This window comes from Nerophis ophidion, linkage group LG01 (genome assembly GCF_033978795.1).
Source record: "Nerophis ophidion isolate RoL-2023_Sa linkage group LG01, RoL_Noph_v1.0, whole genome shotgun sequence".
In the NCBI taxonomy this organism is placed as follows: Eukaryota; Metazoa; Chordata; class Actinopteri; order Syngnathiformes; family Syngnathidae; genus Nerophis; species Nerophis ophidion.
The window spans coordinates 29,325,669-29,341,695 of NC_084611.1; positions in this window are offsets into that span (position 1 = coordinate 29,325,669).

Below are 16,027 nucleotides of genomic sequence, written 5' to 3' on the forward strand. Positions count from 1 at the left end.
CCCCGGTCTGCCAATCCAGAGGTACCGCCCCCGATGTCCACGCGATGCTGCAGAGTCTTGTCAACCAAGACAGCCCCAGAGCCTTAAGGAACTCCGGCCAGATCTCATCCAGCCCCGGGGCCTTGCCACCGAGGAGCTTTTTAACTACTCAGCCCCAGAAATAGGAGAGCCCACCACAGATTCCCCAGGCACTGCTTCCTCATAGGAAAACGTGTTGGTGGGATGTAGGAGGTCTTCGAAGTATTCCTTCCACCGATCCACAACATCCGCAGTCGAGGTCAGAAGAGCACCATCCGCACCATACACGGTGTTGACAGTGCACTGCTTCCACTTCCTGAGGCGGCGGATGGTGGTCCAGAATCGCTTCGAAGCCGTCCGGAAGTCGACATCAATCAATCTTCACAATTTATAAAATTTATATTATGTTTATAAACTTAGAAAATATGTCCCTGGAAACATGAGGACTTTGAATATGACCAATGTATGATCCTAAAACTACTTGTATCGGATCGATACCTAGATTTGTGGTATCATCCAAAACTAATGTAAAGTATCCAAACAACAGAAGAATAAGTGATTATTATATTTTAACAGAAGTGTAGATAAAACATGTTAAAAGAGAAAGTAACCAAATATTAACAGTAAATGAACAAGTGGATTAATAATCAATTTTTACAGCTTGTCCCTCATCATTTTGACAGAGTAGAATGATAAATGACACATTTAGTAAATGCATATGTCAGCTGACAAATTAGGAGCCTTTTTTTGCTTACTTACTACTAAAAGACAAGTTCTCTTGTACGTTCACTACTTTATTTAAGGGCAAAATTGTTCTTAGATTTCAGTAATAGACATATGTTTAATATACCATAAGATTTTTTTGTTGTTGTTAAAATAAAGCTTTTTTTTGTGGTCCCCCTTATTTAGAAAAGTACCGAAAAGTATAGAAAATTATGGAAATACAGTACATTTTGGTACGGGTACTAAAAAATTGGTATCGGGACAACACTAATACAAAATAAGAGTAATAGTGGAAAAAAACAACCTTTCAGTTAAATATCCCTGTCTTACATTTTAGCTTTTAACCGTAACAATAATAAAGAATATAATAGCGGCATCCCAAGACCTTAAATTTTCTGTGTCCGTTGGAATCAGTTTGGTTGTAGTATTCATAATTTGTGCATTTAAAGTTGCACAAATATAAATAAATCCCAGATCTTCTTCTGTGTCCGTTGGTTTTAAAAGTTTTTAATGATGACCACAGCTTGACACTGAAGCAGATTATTTTCTTTGCATTATTTCCTATTGGGAAAAACTGCTTTTCGATGCGGTAACATTGAAGAAACTCCATAAATATTCCTCTGTCATTTAATATCGGACACTTTCAGCTTTTCTTTTTGTCATCACTATAATAAATTTCATTTTACAACTGCTGGCATGAGTAAAAAACAAAAACAAAAAGCAACAACATAAAAACATGTCTGGTTTGAATGATGGTGTTGAGTGTCAGGGCTGTGACAGCCTCTGTCATTTTTGTCAGATAACACGATTGACGAATGGAAGCAACCGGCAAGCAACGTTTAAAATGAAAAAAAAAAAAAGCCATCATTTTTTTACGCAGCTTCCTTCCATACGCGGACATTTACCGTCTACAAACCTGAGTGCAGTCAGTCAAGCATCCACTGCTCCATATTTTTATGTGTCCATACAAGGTCGCCAGCCATGAGAACATAAGATGGAATCCATTGATAAAATGTACAATCAATATTACTTTACTACATCGCACCAAGTAGAGCAGATTTAGGAGACTTTTTTAGTAAGAAAAAAAAAAACTACTTTTAACACGTCCGGCCTGCAAATTTCTCAGGATGATACCAACGTTATTATCCTCCAATCCATAATGTGTTTTATTGTTACGTTTATACTCTGATGTATGTTGCTCTCTATTTTATTGAGTTTATTTGTTTTTTTAAGTATGAGCTTTATTTAGTGATGACACCTTCGGGTGTTGCTGATACCCGTGTCTGAAAACTCTTAGGTGTGTTCTGCGCATGGTCAAAAAAAGCACAGGAATACGCAAACGTTTCCGCAAATAACTTTTCTATAGATACCAAATCGGATGTCCAAAAATGGCTTTTTTGCCGATATCTGATATCCCGATATTTTCCAACTCTTAATTACCGATACTGATATCAACCGATAACGATATATACAGTCGTGGAATTAACACATTATTATGCCTAATTTTGTTGTGATGCCCCGCTGGATGCATTAAACAATGTAACAAGGTTTTACTAAATAAATCGACTCATCATGCCACTGCCATTTTTATTATTGAAGTCACAAAGTGCATTGTTTTTTTATAACATGCCTCAAAACAGCAGCTTGAGGAGGAGGTTGAGGTGGGCAAGGTTGGGGGGAGGGAGGGTTGCGGGGTTGTATATTGTAGCGTCCCTGAAGAGTTCTCCTGCAAGGGGTTCTGGGTATTTGGTCTGTTGTGTTTATGTTCTGTTACGGTGTGGATGTTCTCCCGAAATGTGTTTGCCATTCTTGTTTGGTGTGGGTTCACAGTGTGGCTGTTGACCAAGTATGCCTTGCATTCACTTGTGTGTGTGAAAAGCCGTAGATATTATGTGACTGGGCCGACACGGCCATTTCTTTTATTCATATTAGCCTGTGTTCAGTTCTTGCAGACAAGACAGGCTGACAATTTCTCTGCGGCTTCCTCAAAATACTAAAATGAAGCCCCTCTTACTGACTCGTGATTGGTCAGACCGTGCCGAGCTCAAGCACATTGCTTCTTTCAACATCCATCCATTTTCTACCGCTTGTCCCTTTTGGGGTTGCACAGGGTACTGGAGCCTATCTCAGCTGCATTCGGACGGAAAGCTGCGTACCCCTGGACAAGTCCCCACCTCATCGCAGGGCCAACACAGATAGACAGAAAATATTCACACTCACATTCACAGACTAGGGCCAATTTTAGTGTAGCCAATCAACCTATCCCCAGGTGCATCTCTTTGGAGGTGGGAGGAAGCTGGAGTACTTGGCGGGAACCCTCGCAGTCACGGGGAGATCATGCAAACTCCACGCAGAAAAACCCCGAGCCTGGGGATCGAACTCAGGACCTTTGTATTGTGCGGCACAGGTAACCCCTGTTCCACCGTGCTCCCCCATTATCATTAAATGTATTCAAAAATGCGTCCCACAATATGCACCTTTATCAGAATTGGCAACAACATATAAAACGGTTCCTCTTTGACTCACCTCACCACAAAGAAGAACAGAAATACCTCATAAAGATTTTGCTTAAATCTATTCGCTTGAACTAGCTAACTGCTACTGTATCCAAACATTGCCTCACATGCTGGCCAGATGTGACAAAAAGTGGTGTTAGGAAGAAGAGAAGATAAAATATGTATAAAAGTGTAGGTTTATTTTTGCATCTTGCAATTTACTCACTTGTTTTTACACTTGTGTGCCAATTAGGAATATGTTGTGAAATGGGATAGTTAGCATTTTTTTTAAGTTAGCATTTAGCTAACGGCGACAAAAACTTGGACTCACACTATTCAAGCTGGTTGCAGGCAGTAATAAAACGCTTCAGAGTGTTTTGTCACCTCTGAGCCCTGCGCTAGTTGCCATGTGTACTCAGGCTGTTTGCTAAGCAAACAAAGGCGGTAGTTTGTTTCTGCTATTGTTGTTTCCATCAAATAAAGCCTCGTAAGACAAGGTCATATTGCAGAGATGCAGAGGGTGAAGACAAACGACATCAAAAGGAAATGAGGCACATGTACCGACAGTTGCGCGGTTTTCCTACTAAATATATATGTACGCTCAAATCCAGACAAATGTAACATTTTGGATGTATTAAAGAAAACGTACGGCCCTCGGGATGAGTTTGCTAAGTATTCAAATGAGCCGAAAGTTTTGAATGAAAGAAACTGCTGTTTTAAATGTATCCACTAGATGTTGCAATAGCAATTCTTTGCATCTTTGTAGATTATGCTACATATGTAAAAAAAAATAATAATAAAAAAAAAAAAAATTAATAGTGCACCAGTGGAGGAAAATGAGCAAAGTACATAAAAACCATCCAGTAATTTGCTTTTGATATTTTTTTAATCTTGATAGATTGAAAATCAACACCCATGAGTCGAATGATGAACATTATCACATAATGTATTCAGAAAGTATAAATTACGACAAATGAAACCGCAACATGTAAGTGTAAAAAAAAAAAACGAAAAAAAAACAACAACATTATGATTTGTACATTTTTAGAATGCGCTTGTTCTATTTTTTAAACAAAGAAAACAATCTGAAGTTGTCTTTTTTTTTTTTTCAAGACAGGGTTTTCGCAGCTTACTGCGGGGGTTGTTCTCCCGGGATGCAGAGGGACAACTCCGGATGACAGTGTGAAGGTAAGATATGATTTAATTTTCGCAAATCCTAACACAAAAAAACGCTGCTGACCCGTCTTCGCTCAGTATGGTCTCCTGCTGGCCCCACCATGGACTAGACTCTCACTATTATGTTAGAGCCATTGTGGACTGGACTTTCACAATGTTATGTTAGATCCACTATGGACTGGACTCTCACTATTATGTTAGATCCACTATGGACTGGACTCTCACTATTATGTTAGAGCCCCTATGCACTGGACTTTCACAATATTATGTTAGACCCACTCGATGTCCTTTGCATTCGGTCTCCCCTGGGGAGGGGGTTGGGGGGTGTCACCCACATCTGCGGTCCTCTCCAAGGTTTCTCATAGTCATTCACATTGACGTCCCACTGGGTTATAAGTTTTTCCTTGCCCTTTTGTGGGCTCTGAACCGAGGATGTCGTTGTGGCTTCTGCAGCCCTTTGAGACACTTGTGATTTAGGGCTATATAAATAGACATTGATTGATTGATTGAAAAAACAGGAAGTAAACCAAAGGTCACACGTGAAGCTAAGGTACAAACTTAGCACAGGACTCAAGAACATAGAAACAAGACATGAACCTATGTGCCTGTTGCTTGCAGCAAACAATGACTCCAGACTGAGGGTGGCGAGCAAGGTGAATAAATAGCTCTTTGATTAGTGGTTTACAGCAGCTGAGCATGGGACCATTAACCAGAGGCAGGTGAACCCAATTAATCCCCATGGTGACCAAAATAAACCCAGGAGTGCACAAAACAGGAATTAAGGGAGTCCAAAACTAAAAGAACATAACCAAAACATGATTCGGATCACGGATCAAGACAATTTTTAAGTTATCGTGCCGTGATTCTACCAGTTCGGCCCACTTGGGACTAGATTTTTCTCCATGTGGCTCTCCGATATAAATTGAGTTTGACACCCCTGTATTAAAATGTTTGCAAGCACTAAAACCAAACACATGTTTTTGTTACACTGCAATCGACTTGGAATCCACTGACGTGTGCATGGCATGGCACGCCTAGACCACGCCCCCTTATACATATGCAAATAATATTAAGACTAGCCAAGTGCTTGATTGAGCTCACCAGATCTGACCAATCACAAGTCAGTAGGAGGGGCTTCTTTCTCACGTGAACCTCAGCCTGTCATTGCTGTGTCTCTGAGAACTGAACACAGGCAGAAATTAACAAAGAAATGGTCGTGTCAGGATGAAAGTGAAGAAAATAGATGTGCATGTCCAAAGCTGAAATTAATGTTAAACCCCGTTTGAAAAGATAGTTGCAACAATGATATGCAAAACTTTGGAAGAGGTGGGTGATTGATTACCTCAAAGTAAAATATTTTATGTAACTGTGGAGGTTACCCTCCAGGGCAGATCTGGGCAAATTAAGCCCCGGGGGCCACATTTTAAGCTTTTCAATCCGGCCCGCCGTACATTCCCAAATATTTTTTTTAGATCTTTAAGATTAAAAATGTAGCTGCCATTATGATGTGTAGTGATGTTTTCTAATGACCGTAAGTCTTGAACTACACTATACAAATTATTTCAATGGTTGGAATCTGCGCTTATGCATGATATACTAGTTACTATGGTGATCTAATTAGTTATTATGGTAATCTAATGAGTTACTATGGTAACTTACGTCACAGCAGGTTTTTTTTTAGTAAGTAAGTAAGTAGTAAGTAGGTAAATGTTATTTATAAAGCGCTTTTCACAGATACAATCACGAAGTGCTGTACCAAACATAGGTAAAGTAAAACAACAATTAAATTTAAAACAACAGGGGCATCATCATAAAAACAATACAAAGTGGATAAAAAATGATAGTTAAAAGGTACATTAAAGGCCTACTGAAATTAGATATTCTTATTTAAACGGGACCATTCTATGTGTCATACTTGATCATTTCGCGATATTGCCATATTTTTGCTGAAAGGATTTAGTAGAGAACATAAATGATAAATAAATGGGTTGTACTTGTATAGCGCTTTTCTACCTTCAAGGTACTCAAAGCGCTTTGACACTACTTCCACATACTAGGTGGGATTTGAACCAGGGACACTCGGGGTGCGCACGGCCACTCTCCCACTGCGCCACGCCGTCCCATCCATGATGAAGTTCGCAACTTTTGGTCGCTAACAGAAAAGCCTTGCCTTTACCGGAAGTCGCAGACGATGACGTCACCCGTTGATGGTTCCTCACCTCCTCACATTGTTTTTAATGGGGGCCTCCAAAAAAAACAGCTATTCGGACCGAGAAAACGACAATTTCCCCATTAATTTGAGCGAGGATGAAAGATTTGTGTTTGAGGATATTGATAGCGACAGACTAGAAAAAAAATTAAAAAAAATAAAAATCAAGTTAAAAAAAAACGCGATTGCATTGGGACGGATTCAGATGTTTTTAGACATTTACTAGGATAATTCTGGGAAATCCCTTATCTTTCTATTGTGTTGATAGTGTTTTAGTGAATTTAATAGTACCTGATAGTCAGAAGGGTGTATCCACGGGTGTCTTGAGGCCAGTGTCTGATGGAAGTCGATGGAAGCATTATGGGCAGCACAAGCTCAGCTGATCTCTGGTAAGTGGCGACTTTTTACCACAATTTTCTCACCGAAAACTGCTGGTTGACAAGTGGTCGGGATCCATGTTCGCTTGACCGCTCTGATCTATAGTAAACCTTCACCTCCGGATATCTTAAACAAGGAATCACCGTGTGTTTGTGTGGCTAAAGGCTAAAGCTTCCCAACTCCATCTTTCTACTTTGACTTTTCCATTACTAATTGAACAAATTGCAAAAGATTCAGCAACACAGATGTCCAGAATACTGTGTAATTATGCCGTTAAAGCAGACGACTTTTAGCAGTGTGTGTGCGCAGCGCTAATATTTCCTAACAGTCCGTGACATTACACGTACACGTCATCATTCCGCGACGTTTGCAACAAGGAATTTTAAATTGCAATTTAGTAAACTATAAAAAAGGCCTTATTGGCATGTTAATATGTCATCATTGATATATAAACTATCAGACTGCGTGGTGGGTAGTAGTGGGTTTCAGTAGGCCTTTAACTAAAAGTTTTACAAAAAACAGAAGTTTTCAAATGAAAGTTTCAACACAGTCAAGATCACAGAGGGACTGGTGCAAATTGTTCCAGAGTCTGGGACCTTTAGCCTGGAATGCCAGATCTACACAGGTTTTAAAACAATTTTTTGGGATCTTTAGAATACTCTGTGTTTTCAAAATTCCGTGCCACATTCTCCACATTCTGGGTGTCTCATTCAGTAAAAAAAAAAAAATTAAATTCCATTCCGTTTTTTGAGGAAATCCATCATAACGTATTTCGCATTCAGTCAGACATTATTGTGAGGTTTTGTATCAGTGTTCCTAAAAATCAGATATATCGGCCCGAAGACACATTTTTTTTCTCTAATTTTGGCGCTCGAGTCAAAATAATTGCCCAGGCCTTTTCCAGGGGGTTCTTTGGACCACCAAACACCGAGACCAGTTCAGGTTCACAATACAGTTTATTTTTCCAATAATGTCTCTGGGTAGCTTTTCAGCAATTGTCTTTTCGTGACTGTCCGTCTCGCTCTTGTTCTCCCCCAGCTCCAACCACACCACTCCTCCCTGCTGCTGCTTATACAGAGCGACAGGTGATTAGATCACAAGGCCCAGGTGGGCCATCTACGCACCTGTCACTGACTTCGAGGCCGGTCCTGGCAAACCCCATTCCGCTGCAGGGCCGCAGACCACGCCCCCCTCCACAGTAATTTATGACAAAATGTGTTTATACAGCTGCTAGAGTTCATACAGATTACAGTTGCATGTGAAACCCCCAAACCACCCACCCCACGATCCCAAAAGGGACAATTATGGTAGAAATGTGTTTTAAATATTTTATAAGTACCATATTTTCCGGACTATAAGGCATACTTAAAAAGTCTGAATCTCATTTAAAACAGTTAGCTCCATCGTTTGACACTTCTTCCACTCCCATCCTTGCACGCTACACCGCTACAACAAAGATGACGGGGAGAAGACACTGCCAAAGGTGAGCCACGTAAATAAGATCACCCACAAAACAGCACATCCTGAAGCGACTGTCAGAAAGCGGTTTGAAGATGATCTGTAAAACAATCTATTTAACATTTTGACTAATAGAACCACCACTATGCAGAGCACAAGAAAGTGTTTTCAATTTAAAAAAAAAGGACAGGAAGACTTTGACTCGTGTTTGAATACTAAATTTAATAATAAAATACAAGAGAGATAGCGGCCGTATACAGCACATCCTCCTCAATCTCCGACCACCCTTTGCTGCTGTCCGCCTGACATGGCCAAGGAGTCACAGGATCACGTAATGACAGCAATATGTAGCGAAATTATCACCTCTATCATGTCCTCATAAATATAATGTAAACATAAAGCATTAAATGCATTGGCCAACAAAATTATTTTGTGTTCTTGCCTTGATCTTTTTTACATTGGGGAGGGTAATTTTTCATACGTCTGTAATGGGCGCATCAATCAGTCTGAGGAGTAAAAGTTATCACGTTTTTATGTCAACTGTCACAGAGCATCAATTTTCGAGCGTAGCCAAAATATCCACAGTGTGTGAATATGTGCGTACGACAGCTATGAAATTGCCATGAGGCAGCGTACATTTGAAAAAGGGTGAAGTGCTGGTATTGGTGCGTACGCAGGCTTGATACTGAACATGTCGAAGGACAGTGTGTGCACACAAGCGTGTTGAATAATTGACTGACAGCAAGCAGCAGAAGACCAGATATCGCTCTGAGGACACCGGGCCTCCTACTGGAGAAAAATGGAACTTATTAGCCTAATTGTCAAAAATGTGTACGTACTGAATGATGCAAAAATTATCTGTTCTAGTGCATATCCAGATTAGGAATGGTTTTAATTGGTTTTATTTTTTTGTATGTAAATGAGCAAAACACGCACAAAAAACATATTTTTGGATCTACTGACTGTCGCAAGCGGGTGTACATATATATATATATATATATATATATATATATATATATATATATATATATATATATATATATATATATATATATATATATATATATATATATACATATGTATATGTATATAGCGTCTAACAATCTATGTGAATCCTTTTAATCCGGTTTCAGGGCAAATCACTCTACGGAGACACCCCTTGCAAAAATGACTAATGATCTATTGCTAACGATGGATTCTGATGCGTCATCTATATTGCTGCTCCTTGATCTCAGCGCTGCTTTCGATACCGCCGATCATAATATTCTATTAGAGCGTCTTAAAAATCGAATTGGTATGTCAGACTTAGCCCTGTCTTGGTTTAACTCTTATCTTACTGACAGGATGCAGTACGTCTCCCATAACAATGTGACCTCGGACTATGTTAAGGTAACGTGTGGAGTTCCCCAGGGTTCAGTCCTTGGCCCTGCACTCTTTAGCATCTATATGCTGCCGCCAGGTGACATCATACGCAAATACGGTCTTAGCTTTCAATGTTATGCTGATGACACCCAACTCTACATGCCCCTAAAGCTGACCAACACTCCGGATTGTAGTCAGCTGGAGGCATGTCTTAATGAAATTAAACAATGGATGTCCGCTAACTTTTTGCAACTCGGCGCCAAAAAAACGGAAATGCTGATTATCGGTCCTGCTAGACACCGACCTCTATTTAATAATACAACTTTAACATTTGACAACCAAACAATTAAACAAGGCGACTCAGTAATTAATCTGGGTATTATCTTCGACCCAACTCTCTCCTTTGAGTCACACATCAAAAGGGTTGCTAAAACCGCCTTCTTTCATCTCCGTAATATCGCTAAAATTCACTCCATATTGTCCACTAAAGACGCTGAGATCATTATCCATGCGTTTGTTACGTCTCGCTTCGATTACTGTAACGTATTATTTTCGGGTCTCCTCATGTCTAGCATTAAAAAGATTACAGTTGGTACAAAAGGCGGCTGCTAGACTTTTAACAAGAACAAGAAAGTTTGATCACATTACGCCTGTACTGACTCACCTGCACTGGCTTCCTGTGCACTTAAGATGTGACTTTAAGGTTTTCCTACTTACGTATAAAATATTACACGGTCTAGCTCCAGCCTATCTTGCCGATTGTATTGTACCATATGTCCCGGCAAGAAATCTGCGTTCAAAGGACTGCGGCTTATTAGTGATTCCTAGAGCCCAAAAAAAGTCTGCGGGCTATAGAGCGTTTTCCGTTCAGGCTCCAGTACTCTGGAATGCCCTCCCGCTAACTGTTCGAGATGCTACCTCAGTAGAAGCATTCAAGTCTCACCTTAAAACTCATTTCTATACTCTAGCCTTTAAATACACTCCCTTTTTAGACCAGTTGATCTGCCGTTTCTTTTCTTTTTCTCCTCTGTCCCACTGGAGGGGGGTCCGGTCCGGTGGCCATCGATGAGATGCTGGCTGTCCTGAGTCGGGACCCAGGATGGACCCCTCGTACAGAGCCCGGACCCAGGATGGACCGCTCGCCTGTGTATCGGTTGGGGACATCCCTACGCTGCTGATCCGCCTCCACTTGTTGTGGTTTCCTGCTGGTTCCACTGTGGACGGGACTCTCTCTGCTGTGTTGGATCCAGTTTGGACTGGACTCTCACGGTTGTGTTGGATCCACTATGGATTGAACTTTTACAGTATCATGTTAGACCCGCTCGACATCCATTGCTTTCGGTTCCCCTAGAGGAACAGATATATATATATATATATATATATATATATATATATATATATATATATATATATATATATATATATATATATATATATATATATATATATATATATATATATATATATATATATATATATATATACGTATATGTATGGCGAAGGTCTCTTAGGTCCGCTGGCTTTTATGGCGCTCCCTCTCATCAGGACCAGGTGCGCTGATGAGCAATTGCCTGCAGCCTTGTCGCTACATGGGCACGCTGCGCCCAGCTTGAGCAGGGACGTGTCCAAGCACGCTGCCAGCAGAGGTCCCGGCAGCTCCAGTTGCCGAGGAAAAGCGAGTTTGAGTCTGCGCCGTGACACAAGCACGGCAAACAGAGTTCAACTCCCCAGGTGTTGTTGAAGGAGGGAGGGATTTAGAGTAGCTATCACTGCACCTTCCTCACTGGGATGTTTACGGCACGGCCAAGGCCATTTGCAGAGAGTCGAATTGTAGATAAGGACTAATGTTTTCCTGGGGAGCAGACACGTTCCAATGGCTTGTCTGATCTTAATCGCTCATTCTGGCACTCAAGATGTTCAAATGTTGCATTTCAGACTGCTTTAAAGGATAACTCTTAGTCATGAAAAAGACAAGTGCATTTTAAATATTAAAATATTGAGGCTGTAACAGCACGTCGCAGGGTTCACTCCCGTTGTTATGCGAGCCTCAGCACGAGCAGCGCTGTTTTTTTCTCTGAGAGTGATGACCTTGTCAACCCCCGTCTTCACGCAGGCGGTGATCCAACGCTGGCCTCCCGCCACCTGCTTAACGCACGCTGCACTCTCCTATAACGTTGCTCTCACACCCAATATTAATTGTGTTGGTGTTCAGCCAAAGAGAACATGAAAGCAATTTGTTTTCATCATTAAATGACACCTTGGACCTGTTTATTTTGCTATTTAAAAACACATGTTTAATGTACTTTGGGACTTGGCAGGGCTTTGATGTCACCATTAGAGAACACTGGGAAAACTTCACTTTGGAATACTCTTCACGAGTGTAGAAAAAAGTTAACCGCTGTAAAAATTAAACGCAAAAACTAGAAGTGGGAGAAATTATTGACTTTTAGATGCATCACAATTCAGACATGGACAATTACAAAACTGCGTAGTAAACGTCAATAATCGATAATCGATTTATTTATTGTGAATAAATTAATGCAGACAGTTCACCTCACCGAAAGATCTGACCAGCTCCTTCATTGTAGGGAAATTATGTTCCAGTTGTACACAAATTTCCCATGAATTTAATAAATGTAAAGGAAATTTCCGATAAAAAATGCACTGTTTTGGTGGCGACTTGTCCAGAGTGTACGCCGCCTTCCGCCAGTATGCAACTGGAATAGGCTCCAACACCCCCCGCGACCCCATAAGGGACAAGCAATAGAAAATGGATGGATGTTTTTAAAAGTCGCAAGTGATAAACACTTTGTGGGGGGAGGTGTAGTCAGCGCTGCTTGTAGGAGCAAAAGTCACCTCCGCTGTCCGGGGTGCTGAGTACGAGCGCCATCGGACAGGGGCGGGGCATGTGCTGCCAGCGAGACACAGCTGGCAGGTGATTAGAGGTCACAGGTGGTACATGTTAATCAAATCATCTGTTGTCTTTAACAGTAAACGGCCGGGAGCAGAGGGGGAGGAGGATACGGAGGTGGCTGAAAAGTCACGGTCTAAGAGAGAAAACTGTTGTTGGAAAGAAAATATTTGCATTAGAAATTCTTGAACCTGCACGCTGGGCTCTTGTGCCGTGTCTGCGGTGGAGCTGCTGGGAGGCGACTTCCACACACTAATTTTGTGAAACTAAAATACATTTAAAACTGCATCAATATACATAAATTAACAATGTATCTGACATGTAATTCTGGTCTTGCCTCCCCCTACAGGGCCGAGGCACGACGCAAGCAAGCGTCATTTAAACAGATCTGCAGTACCCTGAGGAATCTAAATTTAAAAAAAAATGGAGGACTCCTGCCCTGGAAAAGCCAAAACATGAGTTTATATATTCCTCTGTCTGGGTGGGTGCTAAGTCCAAACAGCACCACCTGACCATGTCAGGAGATGTCCGTGTGTAGTGGCTGGAAAACCATAGATGTATAACATAACTTGTAGGCTTGACGTTTAAAGGCCTACTGAAACCCACTACTACCGACCACGCAGTCTGGTAGTTTATATATCAATGATGAAATATTAACATTGCAACACATGCCAATACGGCCTTTTTAGTTTACTAAATTACACTTTAAATTTCCCGGTAGTTTTGTCTTCGAAACGTTGTGTAATGATGACGTGTACGCAAGACGTCACAGGTTTTTAGGAAGTATGAGAGCTACGCACACACACAGCTAAAAGTCATCTGCTTTAACAGCATAATTACACAGTATTTTGGACATCTGTGTTGCTGACTCTTTTGCAATTTGTTCAATTAATATTGGAGAAGTCACAGTTGAAAGATGGAGTTGGGAAGCTTTAGCCTTTAGCCACACAAACACACGGTGATTCCTTGTTTAAAATTCCTAGAGGTGAAACTTTCTTATGGATCAGAGCGCGGTCAAGAGAACATGAATCCCGACCACATGTCAACCAGCAGGTTTCGGTGAGAAAATTGCGGTTAAAAAGTCAGTTTTTACCGGAGATAAGCTGAGTTTGTGCCGTCCATAGCTGCCGTCGACTCCCCTGAGACACTGCGCGTCAAGACACCCATGGACATACCCTTCTAACTCTTAGGTAATATTAAACTCACTAAAACACTAGCAACACAATAGAAAGATAAGGGATTTAATAAATAAATGATAAATGGGTTGTACTTGTATAGCGCTTTTCTACCTTCAAGGTACTCAAAGCGCTTTGACACTACTTCCACATTTACCCATTCACACACACATTCACACACTGATGGAGGGAGCTGCCATCCAAGGCGCCAACCAGCACCCATCAGGAGCAAGGGTGAAGTGTCTTGCTCAGGACACAACGGACGTGACGAGGCTGGTTCTAGGTGGGATTTGAACCAGTGACCCTCGGGTTGCGCACGGCCACTCTCCCACTGCGCCACGCCGTCCCAGTATTAACCTAGTAGATGTGTCTAAAAACATCAGAATCCGTCCCAATGCAATCGCGTTTTTTTTTTTTTTTTTCTAGTCCGTCTCTATCAATATCCTCAAACACGAATCTTTCATCCTTGCTCAAATTAATGGGGAAATTGTCGTTTTCTCGGTCCGAATAGCACTTTTTGTTGGAGGCTCCCATTAAAAACAATGTGAATAGGTGAAGAGCCATCAAACATGTGACGTCATCGTCTGCGACTTCCGGTAGAGGCAGAGCTTTTCTCTTACCACCGTAAGTTGCGAACTTTATCGTGGATGTTCTCAACTAAATCCTTTCAGCAAAAGTATGGCAATGTCGCAAAATGATCAAGTATGACACATAGAATGGACCTGCTGTCCCCGTTTAAATAAGAAAATCTCATTTCAGTAGGCCTTTAAGATAAACATGGAATCTCTCCGCCAGGATAGAGCTTTAACTTTTGCATTCTGAAGCCTGGTTTTATTGCTTTTTCTCAGGAGAGAGCAATTTCCAGTCCACTAGCGAATGACCATCCAAGGCTCTTACTCAACTATTATTTACTCACACCTGATGGTTTGCCTTCTCCAAGTTGGATATAAACATTCAACATACGTTGAACAATAAATGAGTCAGTTAATTCACTTCACATCAATAATCGATTTGTAATCAAATCGTAGCTCCTGAATCATTATCCTAATTGTGAGGTGGCCAAAGATTCCGTCACTAACAAAAACCCAGTATATCACAGTGACATGCAGTCAGGGGAGGCAAGTGAGTCAGTGCCTCACCTGCCACCAGGTGGCTTAACCATGAGATGTTCCAAAACGAAGTAATAGAATAAAATAAGTTTTATATTTCTGTTTTGGTTTATGCTTTCTATGTGATTTTGGTGTGGTTCCTGTATATTTTGATCATTTCTATGGTCAAAATCCCAGAAATTAAATTTTTCCTGATGAGAAGTGAGGCAGACACAGGCGGTGCCTCCACAGCTTCACACAGTGTGTATTGGGCGTGCGTGCGAGGGGGCGCATGCTTGTTGCCACGTGGAAAAGGCAGGTCTTGAGGCAGCAAGTACCTCTGGCTCAAGGTAGGGGGCGATATATTGTCAACTTGCAGTTCAATGCCTCAGCAGTACTCTGACTCGCCACACTGGGAGAAGTGGGGGCGCTCAAGCTTGCAGAGGCAGGTCTCTCCAGCGGAAGCCAGGAATGTTTTTCTTTTTTTTCTTTTTTTAACTGTATTTATAACAAACATGGCATTTTTATTAGAGTAAGCCAGCGTTTGTGGCTGTTTTTTGTCGGATGCAAAAATATTGTTTAATTTATTGGAATGTAATTGAAATAAATGGATGTTTCTGCCAATACGAATGATTATATACTGTATCCAAGATTAAATACTTCTCTAAACTGGACTATAAGAGAAAATGAATGCGATTATACAAAGTACGTTTTCATGGAGGATAGCTATTGCTGCTTCTGATACAAATACAAAAAGGTAAGATACACTCACAATACTTGATTTATTTTGTTAAAAACCAAATGGGACCAAAAAGTATTTAATAACAACTTTATCAAATAGGTTTTGAACCCATTTATCATATCATAATATCATTATGATAACGTTTTTATGAAAGCGAATAACTCCCTTTTTTTCCCTGTAACTCTCTAATGTGCAACCTAAATCAACAATGACTAGAGCTGCACATATGAATTTAAGTAAAAAAAAAAAATAAAAAAAAAGAAGAAAAAAAAAGTATGTAAGCCTCACCTGG